The sequence below is a fragment of the Carettochelys insculpta genome, chromosome 1 (assembly GCF_033958435.1).
Source record: "Carettochelys insculpta isolate YL-2023 chromosome 1, ASM3395843v1, whole genome shotgun sequence".
Taxonomy (NCBI): domain Eukaryota; kingdom Metazoa; phylum Chordata; order Testudines; family Carettochelyidae; genus Carettochelys; species Carettochelys insculpta.
In genome coordinates this window covers 313,930,382-313,939,949 of record NC_134137.1, presented here as the reverse complement: position 1 = coordinate 313,939,949, position 9,568 = coordinate 313,930,382, and positions in this window count along the sequence as shown.

The window sequence follows — 9,568 nt, the reverse complement described above, 5'->3', positions numbered from 1 at the left end:
TACCCTTCAATTACAAGTTGAACAGGGATAGGTACAGATTTTTAACCTATAAATGTAATCTTTAAGTCAGATTGGTGAGCCTAAATTCTCATTTAAAATCCCTGTGGATAACATAGGTGAGCTGCCAGAAGTTTCTGTGGAATTTCCAAGGATTTGGGAATTTTGTCTTGATAAAAGTAATTTTGTTTTATAAAACAGCGGCGCTCTAGGAGTTAAATTGTCTGTGGCTGTGGTTTCATTGCTAGGTACCCATAGCAATTAGGAAGAGTCCATTGATTTTGGGTCACTGTCCAGACATTGCGGTTAGCAGACAGTGCAGGCTGTTGATCAGTTACCAAGCAAGCAACATACTAAGTGCTAAGCAAATTTTATAGAGATGGAGAGAGGCTTACTTTGCTTTTAACTTAATTTTTTCCTATACGTACATTTTAAGGGGTTTTGTTTTGTACCTTAGTGCACAGGTAGATTGTTTAAGTGGCAGTATGAGGATTCCATAATATGCATTTTATGCCAGTGGGTAAAACTTCTTTTATGCTGCCAGAAAGTTGGCAAGTGGGAGCATATCTGCATTAACTGTTCCCTTTAGTCCCCCTCAGTTTACCTGGGCCATAGCCCTAAGCTGGACTGAAGCAGTAATGCCTCTGCTCCAGATAGAGTATTAATACCTCTCAACTAGCCCTAGAAGGTTAGGGAAGACAAGGCAAGATAAGGATCTTTATCCCTTATCCTTTTGTTGTTTTGGGATTTGTCTGTTACTGAATTTTGAATAGTCTGGGGTTATTGTTATTATTCCTAGTCTTGTTCCTAGTGACACAGTTTTCACTGTTCCTAGGCTTATGTTGTCTGGTCTCAAGTGGGGGACACCTCCCAGAGGAAGAAGACAGAGTATCATAGAATCATAGAGGCTGAAAGGGACCTCAGGAGGTCATCTAGTCCAGCCCCTTGCCTAAAGCAGGGTCAACCCCAACTAAATCATCCCAGCCATGACTATGTCAAGACGGGACTTAAAAGCCTCCAGGGATGGAGATTCCGCCACTTCTCTCGGTAACACATTCCAGTCCTTCACCACCCTCCTGGTGATATAGTTTTTCCTAATATCCAACCTACACCTCACCCCCTGCAGCTTCACACCATTGCTCCTTGTTCTGCCATCTGTCACCACTGAGAATAGTCTCTCTCCATCCTCTTTAAAACCCCCTTTCAGGAAGTTGAAGGCTGCTATCAAATTGACCCTCAGCCTTCTCTTTTGCAAACTAAATAAGACCAAATTTCTCAGCCTCTCCTTGTAGGTCACATGCTCCAGGCCCTTAATAATTTTTGTTGTCCTCTGCTGAACCCACTCCAGTGCGTCTACATCCTGTCTATACTGCGGGGCCCAGAACTGGATGCAGTACTCCAGATGTGGCCTCACCAGTGTCGAGTCGGGGGGAATAATAACTTCTCTAGATCTACTGGAAATGCTTCTCTTAATGCACCCCAATATGCTGTTAGCCTTCTTGGCTACAAGGGCACACTGTTGACTCATATCCAGCCTCTCATCCACTGTAATCAGCAGGTCCTTTTCTGCTGCACCGCTACTTAGCCAGTTGGTCCCCAGCCTGTAACAATGCTTGGGCTTCTTCTGTCTCAAGTGCAGGATTCTGCACTTCTCCTTGTTGAACCTCATCAGATTTTTTGTGGCCCAATTCTCCAATTTGTCTAGGTCACTCTGGACTCTGTCCCTACCCTCCAATATATCTATCTAACCCTCTAGCTTAGTGTCATCTGCAAATTTGCTGAGAGTGAAAGCCATCCCCTCATCCAAGTCATTAACAGATGTTGAACAGTACTGGTCCCAAACTGATGCTGGGGGCACACCACTTGAAACCGACCACCAGCCAGACATTGAGCCAATGACCACTACTCGTTGGGCCTGTCCGTTAAGCCAGCTTTCTATCCATCTTACAGTGCATGTATCCAATCCATACTTCCTTAACTTATGGGCAAGAATGTTGTGGGAGACTGTAGCAAAAGCTTTGCTGAAGTCAAGGTATATTGCATCCATTGACTTCCCCATGTCCACAGACCCAGTTACCTCATCATGGAAGCTAATCAGATTGGTCAGGCACGACTTGCCCTTGGTGAATCCATGCTGACTATTCTTGATCACTTTCCCCTCTTCCAAGTGCTCCAAAATGGATTCCTTGAGGATCCCCTCCATGATTTCTCCAGGGACTGTCCTTCTTTCCTTTTTTTAAAGATGAGCACTACATTTGCCTTTTTCCAATCATCCAGGATCTCTCCTGATCACCACAAGTTTTCAAAGATTATGGCCAAAGGCTCTGCAATGACATCTGCCAATTCCCTCTGTACCCTTAGATGCATTGAGTCTGGACCCATGGATTTGTGTACCTATAGCTTTTCTAAGTTGTTCTTAACCCAGTCTTTCCCCACCAATGGCTGCTCATCTCCTTCCCATACTGCATTGCTTAGTGCCGTAGTTTGGGAACTGATCTTGCATTGAGTACTTCAGCTTTTCCCACATCAACTGTCACTAGGTTACCTCCCTCATCCAGTAATGGCCCCACACGGTCCCTGATCACCATCCTGTTGTTAACAAGCCTGTAGAAACCCTTCTTGTTACCCTTCAGATTCCTTGCTATCTGCAGTTCCTATTGTGCTTTCCCTTTCCTGATTACTCCCCGGCATTCTCCAGCCATGTATTTATACTCCTCCTTCATCATCTGCCCAAGTTTCAACTTCTTTTATGCATCCTTTTTGAGTTTGAGCTTACCAAGGATTTCCCTGTTAAGCCAAGCTGGTTGCCTTCCACGTTTGCCTTTCTCACTGCACATTGGGGTGGTTTGTTCCTGTGCCTTCAATAAGACTTCTTTAAAATACTGCCAGTTCTCCCGAACTCCTTTCCCCTTCATATCCATTTCCCAAGGAATCCTGGCCATCTCAGGGAGTCTAAGTCTGCTCTTCTGAAATCAAGGATCTGTATTTTACTGTTCACCCTTCTTCCTTTTGTCAGGATCCTGAAATCTACCATCTCATTATTGCTGCAGCTCTGTTTGCCACCCACTCCTATTTCTTCTACTGGTTCTTCCCTGTTTGTGAGCAGCAGGTCAAGCTGCGCACAGCCCCTGGTTGGTTAGCCATGGCAGGACTACTGAGCAAATTGAAGAGAGGAGAGGACTGTCCCCAGTTGGCTGTGCCTCAGTGTGGTGTGGTTACCCGAGAGCAGGGACCTAACCAGGAAAAGTACAATGTGCCTGCTTTAGCAGCTAACCGTAGGACAAATCCACAGCTGCAAGCTTTGATCTGTAAACATGCTGCTGTTTTTGCTACTCATAAAGATGATTGTGGGCATATGTCTGTTGCCATAGTAATAGAGGGTGGAGAGGTACCTGCTATAAAGCAGTATCCCTATCCAGATGAGGCTGTGCCAGACATAGCAAGGGCAATTAAATCATTATTGACACAAGGGGTATTGATGTACTTCCAGCTGCACAGAAAGTGGAAGTCATATAACAGCTACCTCTACCAGAGAACATAAAATCCCTAAGGTCATTCCTAGGCCCCAGATCTGCCACCCTATTCCCAAGCTTTAATCTCCATCCCCAGGCTTAATGCCTCTTAGTCCCAAACTTGCCCCCTCCCATTCCCAGGCTTAACCCCTCTCAACTCCAAACCAGCCCCAGGGACTAACCCATCTGTGGCGCTGGATGGGGACCCTACACTGGGTGGCCATGTCACCCAGTGGAAGGAAGGCTGGTGTGGAGGTGTTCCACTGGCAGGAGTGAGCCAAGCCACATCTACTGGAGGCATGTGGCCACTTGGGTAGCAGGGTGAGTGAAGGGCTCTCTGCAGATCCCTGCCCTGCCGCCACTGAAATAACGGAACTCAGTTCAGTTGGTTTAACAGCAGGGTCCCTCCTGCCGGCCATTAAACCAATTAAATTTAGTTCTACTGTTTCAGTGGAGGCAGGGCAGGGAGCCACAGTGTCAGCTATTGTAATAGAATTTTCTTGCAGAATGCTTATTTACACTTTGTGGAACCCTGGGGGTTCTGTGGAACACCATTTGGGAAACACTGTTCTGGATTTCCTTTAAAATCATTTGGCTTTCTGAATATTTCAGCAACTATGTATACCATAATCAAAGTGAGAAATCATGATTTATTACTTGACTTTTTGAAAGGGAATTAGAAGCTCAAACACCCAATGTAATGCTTTTTTTTTCCGGAAAACTGTAGGCAAAAGAAAACTTTAGAATAATCAAAAACTATTCATGAGGATGATTTATAGCATCCAAATGAGCTCATCTGAGGAGAGGTTAACCATCCTGCACTATACAGACCACAGGGAAAATAATGGTCAAAAAGCCACTATTGTAAGCTCTCTTTGTTTTCTGTTTTTCCACTTTTCTTCCTGTATTGAGCACCAGTTGGTTCTCCAGTCATTTTCAGAGTCTATGTCTTCCCTAATTTTTCTGTAAGTTTTTATCTTTTAAAATACTTCAGTATACAGCTCTACAGAGACACACAGATTTTAACCTTTGTACCGTTATCTATAGTTATGGGTTGCTTTAACCAGTTACCCACTCCTAGATGAAGCTTTTCATCTTTCATAATCTGCAGCAATCTGCTTTGTTAATAAATAGATTATTAGGTTCTCCCTAAGCCTCCTCCTTGTTTCACCTTTGTCCCTGGATCTAGCCACTGCCTGCCAGGGGGGTTACATCTTAAAGCGGGAGGGTACGTGCATAACCCCTGGTCCTCTCGCTGGGGGGGGGGCGGTCTGCAGAGGGGCAGGGTGGTCTAACATCGCCGGGCCTCCGCTGTCTCTCCTTTACACCTTACGTCCTCGGGGATCCGGACGACTAGAGTGGGGAGCCTCGCAAGCCGGTCGCGCTAACCGGGAGGCTCAGAGCAGGCCGTAAGAGGTTAACAATTCCCCGCGACAGTCTAAAAGCCCAACAATGAACAATTCATACCTAAAGAGCAAATGATATGTGATCTCAAAACATGGGATACCTCCCCCTTTAATATGTGCCGTGCATTGTGGGATATGATACCTGTACCTGTGTTTTGATGGTATTGCTAATGAAATCTTGATTTTGAAAAGGAAAAGGAAGCTTGTAGCACTCCTGCTGTGAAGAGTTATCATGCATTTTAAGAAAGGAAACTGAAATGAAACGTGAAGTAAAACTGGCATAATTAAAGTGGGTTCAGGAGTGAAAGTGAGGAAGATAGTGGTACAAACACTCACATGTCAAGTATGAAGAAACAGAATATGTAAAACATTTGTGAACATCCCGGCCGCAGTAAATATGTATCGCATTACAAATCCTTGTGTGTGCACTATTCTTAAAATAGGGGTTACAGAAAGCATGGTTTGATATTACTTATTAAGGACTGTCTCATATTCACATGTCTTATGGCTCTTGAATTACTGAGTTTTTTTAACCAAATTTAAAAAAAGGGGGCTCTTCTTGCTATTTTGGTTGTTGTCCCCTAGGTAAGTGGAACTCATTTTACTCTTCATATTCACAGCACTTTATACTTACCAGGACATTCTGAAAACTGATTTCTGAGCAGAAGTTATTTTTTTTTTCTATTTTAAAACAGGAAGATTTACATTTGTATTCTGTGTACTGACCTGACGAAGAACTCACTACCGTAGATCAGGGTACAAGTCAGTAACGAATGGTATGAATGACCTGTTTTTGTTTGTTGCGACTACTTACTTTTTGGGCATCAGATAGTTATTCCTCCCACTCCCAAAATACAGTAGTATTGCGTTCAAATTTAGAAATAGATTTTCCCCGTGGACAGAAGAGTAATACCTTCCTTAGTGTCATGTATCAGATTATACTCAGAGAGTCATGAATTATCACAGCAGTGATAATACAGTGCATTAGGAGGTACAATCATTGAGCTGTCAGAGCGCCTTTTGCTTCTATTGTACATCCTCCTTGGGTACTTGTGTGGAATTTAAAATGGGAGCTGATGGCAAAAAAGTCAGTCCACCAAGCTGGCTTGGGACTCCAAAGTTATTTCTAAACTATGCTGCAAAGGCCTTGTAACTGGGTGACTATTGACTCCTGATCTCATGTTGCTGTATTTTTCAGTTTCTGGTAGTCTGTTCTCAAAGATTCACACTGTAAGATTCTGTTTTTCAGTTTTATTATCTGCATGTTATGGGTGAAATCCTGGACCTATTGAAGTTAACAGTTTTGCCAGTGGCAAGATTTCACCATTTACGTACCCAGCTGTATAAGAGGTTGAGTGGAATTAGCAGAGGACACAAAAATCAAAGAAACTTGAGTATTATTACCAATTTGAACATTGATTTGCATAAGCCATTTAGGCCTATATTTTCCAAAGGTACATTATTTGCATGTCTCAGTGTTTGGCTGCCCAGCCCTAGTTGCCATGGTCTAGTTAATGGACGTAGCAGATGTTCATCATCTCTGAAAATTAGGCACAGGGTAGCTAAAGCTGGGTGGCCAAAAACAGAGGTACACAGAATTAGTACACTTTTAAATATGTGCCTGAGGTCCCTGGCCTGTAAAACGGGGATAATATTCTCTTGCCAGCTTGATCAGAGAAGCCTGTACATCACAATATTTTTATTGGGGTCTACTGCTATTCAAGAGCCAAGAGAAATCTCTGCCCTAAACTATGTCCCAGGAACACCAGTTCTGAAAATTCAGGAATCTGACTTCAGCCCAACTTCTGATTCAAGAATGTACTTGTAAATTCAGCCACATTCACTTCTCATTTACATAGAACAAATATGTATGTAAGTATTTCCTTCTGAAAATCATCCCAGGGCATTCATTTAAATATGTCTATACATATCAGCCAAGTATTTCCATGTGGAAGTTGCTGTAAGCCATTATTTTACATATGCTTCTCTGTATCAGAGGCACTTACCTTCTCCTTTTACATGTCACATGTCTTTAGCTTGACATCTAAAGGAACTAATCTGTAAATTATCTATAAACTCACCACAGGGGAAAAAAACTGCTATACGATGAAGTTAATGAAAATATAAAAAGAGGACCAATATATCTTTTATGTGGGCTTTTAAGGCAAACCTCTTTTTTTTTTCTGTGACCAATCCATTTACATCTTTCTGTTTATACACGACATCCTTTTATATTACTCAACCTTTAGTTTTGGGACAAAAATAGAATTTGGTATATCAGTATATTTTGTGTTTATGTTTATGAAATGCACCTGTCACATGTGTGATGAAAGGTGTCTGGGGACAGCCCTCACTGGAAATGCAAATATCAGGCCAGACTGCAAAAAGGAGAGCAGATATTCCCAAAACAGGTGGGTAACATGAAGATAGACTCCCCAGCTAAGTCATAAATGGTGCTTCTGATCTCCCACACTGAGTATTAAGGAACGAAAAAAAGAAATCAGCCAGCCCCCTTTACTGCATTCCGGTTCTCTGACTCCTAGGCCATGTCTACATTATCCAGATTGATCTGCTCAGGGTCGATCTTCTGGGGACAGCTTTCACAGGCCTGGTAGGGGATATGCAAAATCAACCTATCGGGGTGGGCAGTTGACACCTGTACTCCCCACTATAGCAAGGAGTAGGAGAGGTTGGCAGGAGAAACTCTCCTGTGGACCTTCCTCAGTGAGGACGGCGAGGTAAGTCAATTCTAGCTGCACAATTGCGGTAGCTAGAATTGCCTGTCTGCAATGAACTTACCTGCCTAGTGTAGACCGAGCCTCAGTCAGCACCTAGGTCCAGTACAGTAAGAATGTGGATGGTGATTATCATGGGTGGGGGAAGGCAGCGCTCCACAAATCCTCCATACCCACTCTGTGAGTCTGCTGTTGTGATGCTGTGCTGCCTGTCCTCTGGGAAATGCTAGCTGTCAAGTGCAGGGCTGCCTTGCAGGTCAAACGAATCAGTGGAGTGGCCCCACCCTCCCAGTACCATGCTTGTGGGCCAGCTCTCCAGAACTTTGGGAATGAGGCAGGCTGCTACTGTGCCACCTGCCAACTCTCAAGAGCTCTGGCGGAGGCTGGGGACACGCTGCCTGCCAGCTCTCCAGAGCTTCAGGGCCAGAGCAGGCTGCAGCAGTGAGCTCAGGGATCAGGGTGGACTGCAGCTATGCCATCCGCTGGCTCTCAGAGCTCTGGGGCTAGGGAAGGCAGCAGCTGCACTGTCTGCCAGCTCTCTGGAGCTCCAGGGCAGGTTGAAGCAGGGAGGGAGCAAGGTGCATGCGGCTGGGGCTAGCAGCAGTGACAGTATGGGGAGCTGGGCTCTGGTGGGCATGAAAGAGTAGGGAGTGGGAGGGGGTTTGCCTCCCCAGGCAAAGGGGTCATCCATCACCCACGAGTGAGAAGTTGTTTTAAAAATCTCTGCTCACATACACAAAGTTTCTTCTGACCTGAAAGGGTCAGACACATAACCCGGTCAGTATAGGTTTGAATCTTACCCAAAAATACCATGCTGCCAGACAGTCCTTTAGTGTCTAAAAATAAAATGTTATTGTCAAGAAAGAAGAGTCCAGAAGAGAGCTGTCAAATGGCCAAACAGTTTCACATACACACAAAGCATTCAAAATCCATCAGGTTCCTGGCAGTATGGTGAGTTTGTTGGCTTGAAAGTCTCTCTGAAACACCTCCACAGCTCGGATGGGTCATTCATTATTTTGTTCAGAGCTCCACTTGTAGAAAGTCTACTCCAGTGGAAATAAGAAGAAACGAGGAAGATGAAAGAGATGCAGCTGCCTTTTATATTCCTTTTGCCATGTGATTTCTACTTCCTTTGTCCCAAACACAAACTGTCCAGCACATGTCCTGGAAGCCTTAGGCCTTGTCTACTCTGGCAAGTTACAGTGCAGTAAATCAGCTCTCAAAGAAATGTATGATACATTATCTCTTTTGCTATTACTAATCAACAACATTCGCTTTTAAAGAAATACATTTCTTTTAGATCTCCTTTCTCTTCTAAGAATTGTTGTGAAATGAATACAAATATGTATCTTGTGTGTGCACAAGCCAACAAATAGAATAGAAGTCAAAGTGTTTGGCTGCAAATTTTGTTCACACATTGCCCACACATTGTAACACATGCACATATCTACACAAAGACACAGTCTCATACACACATACAGTGCCTGCATGCACACACATGCCTACACCTTTTCATACACTTTTCCAGAGACTGTCTCTATAACCTAGCTAGGAGGGGGGTGGGCTGAAGGGGCAAAGACAGGGACCAGGGGAAAAAGGACAGGGAATGAAGGAACAAAGGACACAAGCAGATAGATATGAAAAGGGGCAATGAAGGAGAGAGGAAGGAATGTGTGGATGGGTATGTGGGGTGGATGGGTATTTCAGGGGAGGCTGAAAGCTACAGGTGTATGGAGGTGTGGGGGCACAGGGGTGTATAGGGACATAATGGGAGTGCATTGAGGTGAATGAGTGTAAGGGTGGTGGGTGAGGGACTTGGACATAATGGCTCAGAGAGGTGGAAAAGATGGTTGGGAGAGAGCTGTAAGAGGGACAGGGTTGGGATGTGTAGGTCGGGGGGAAAGACAGGATGGGACTG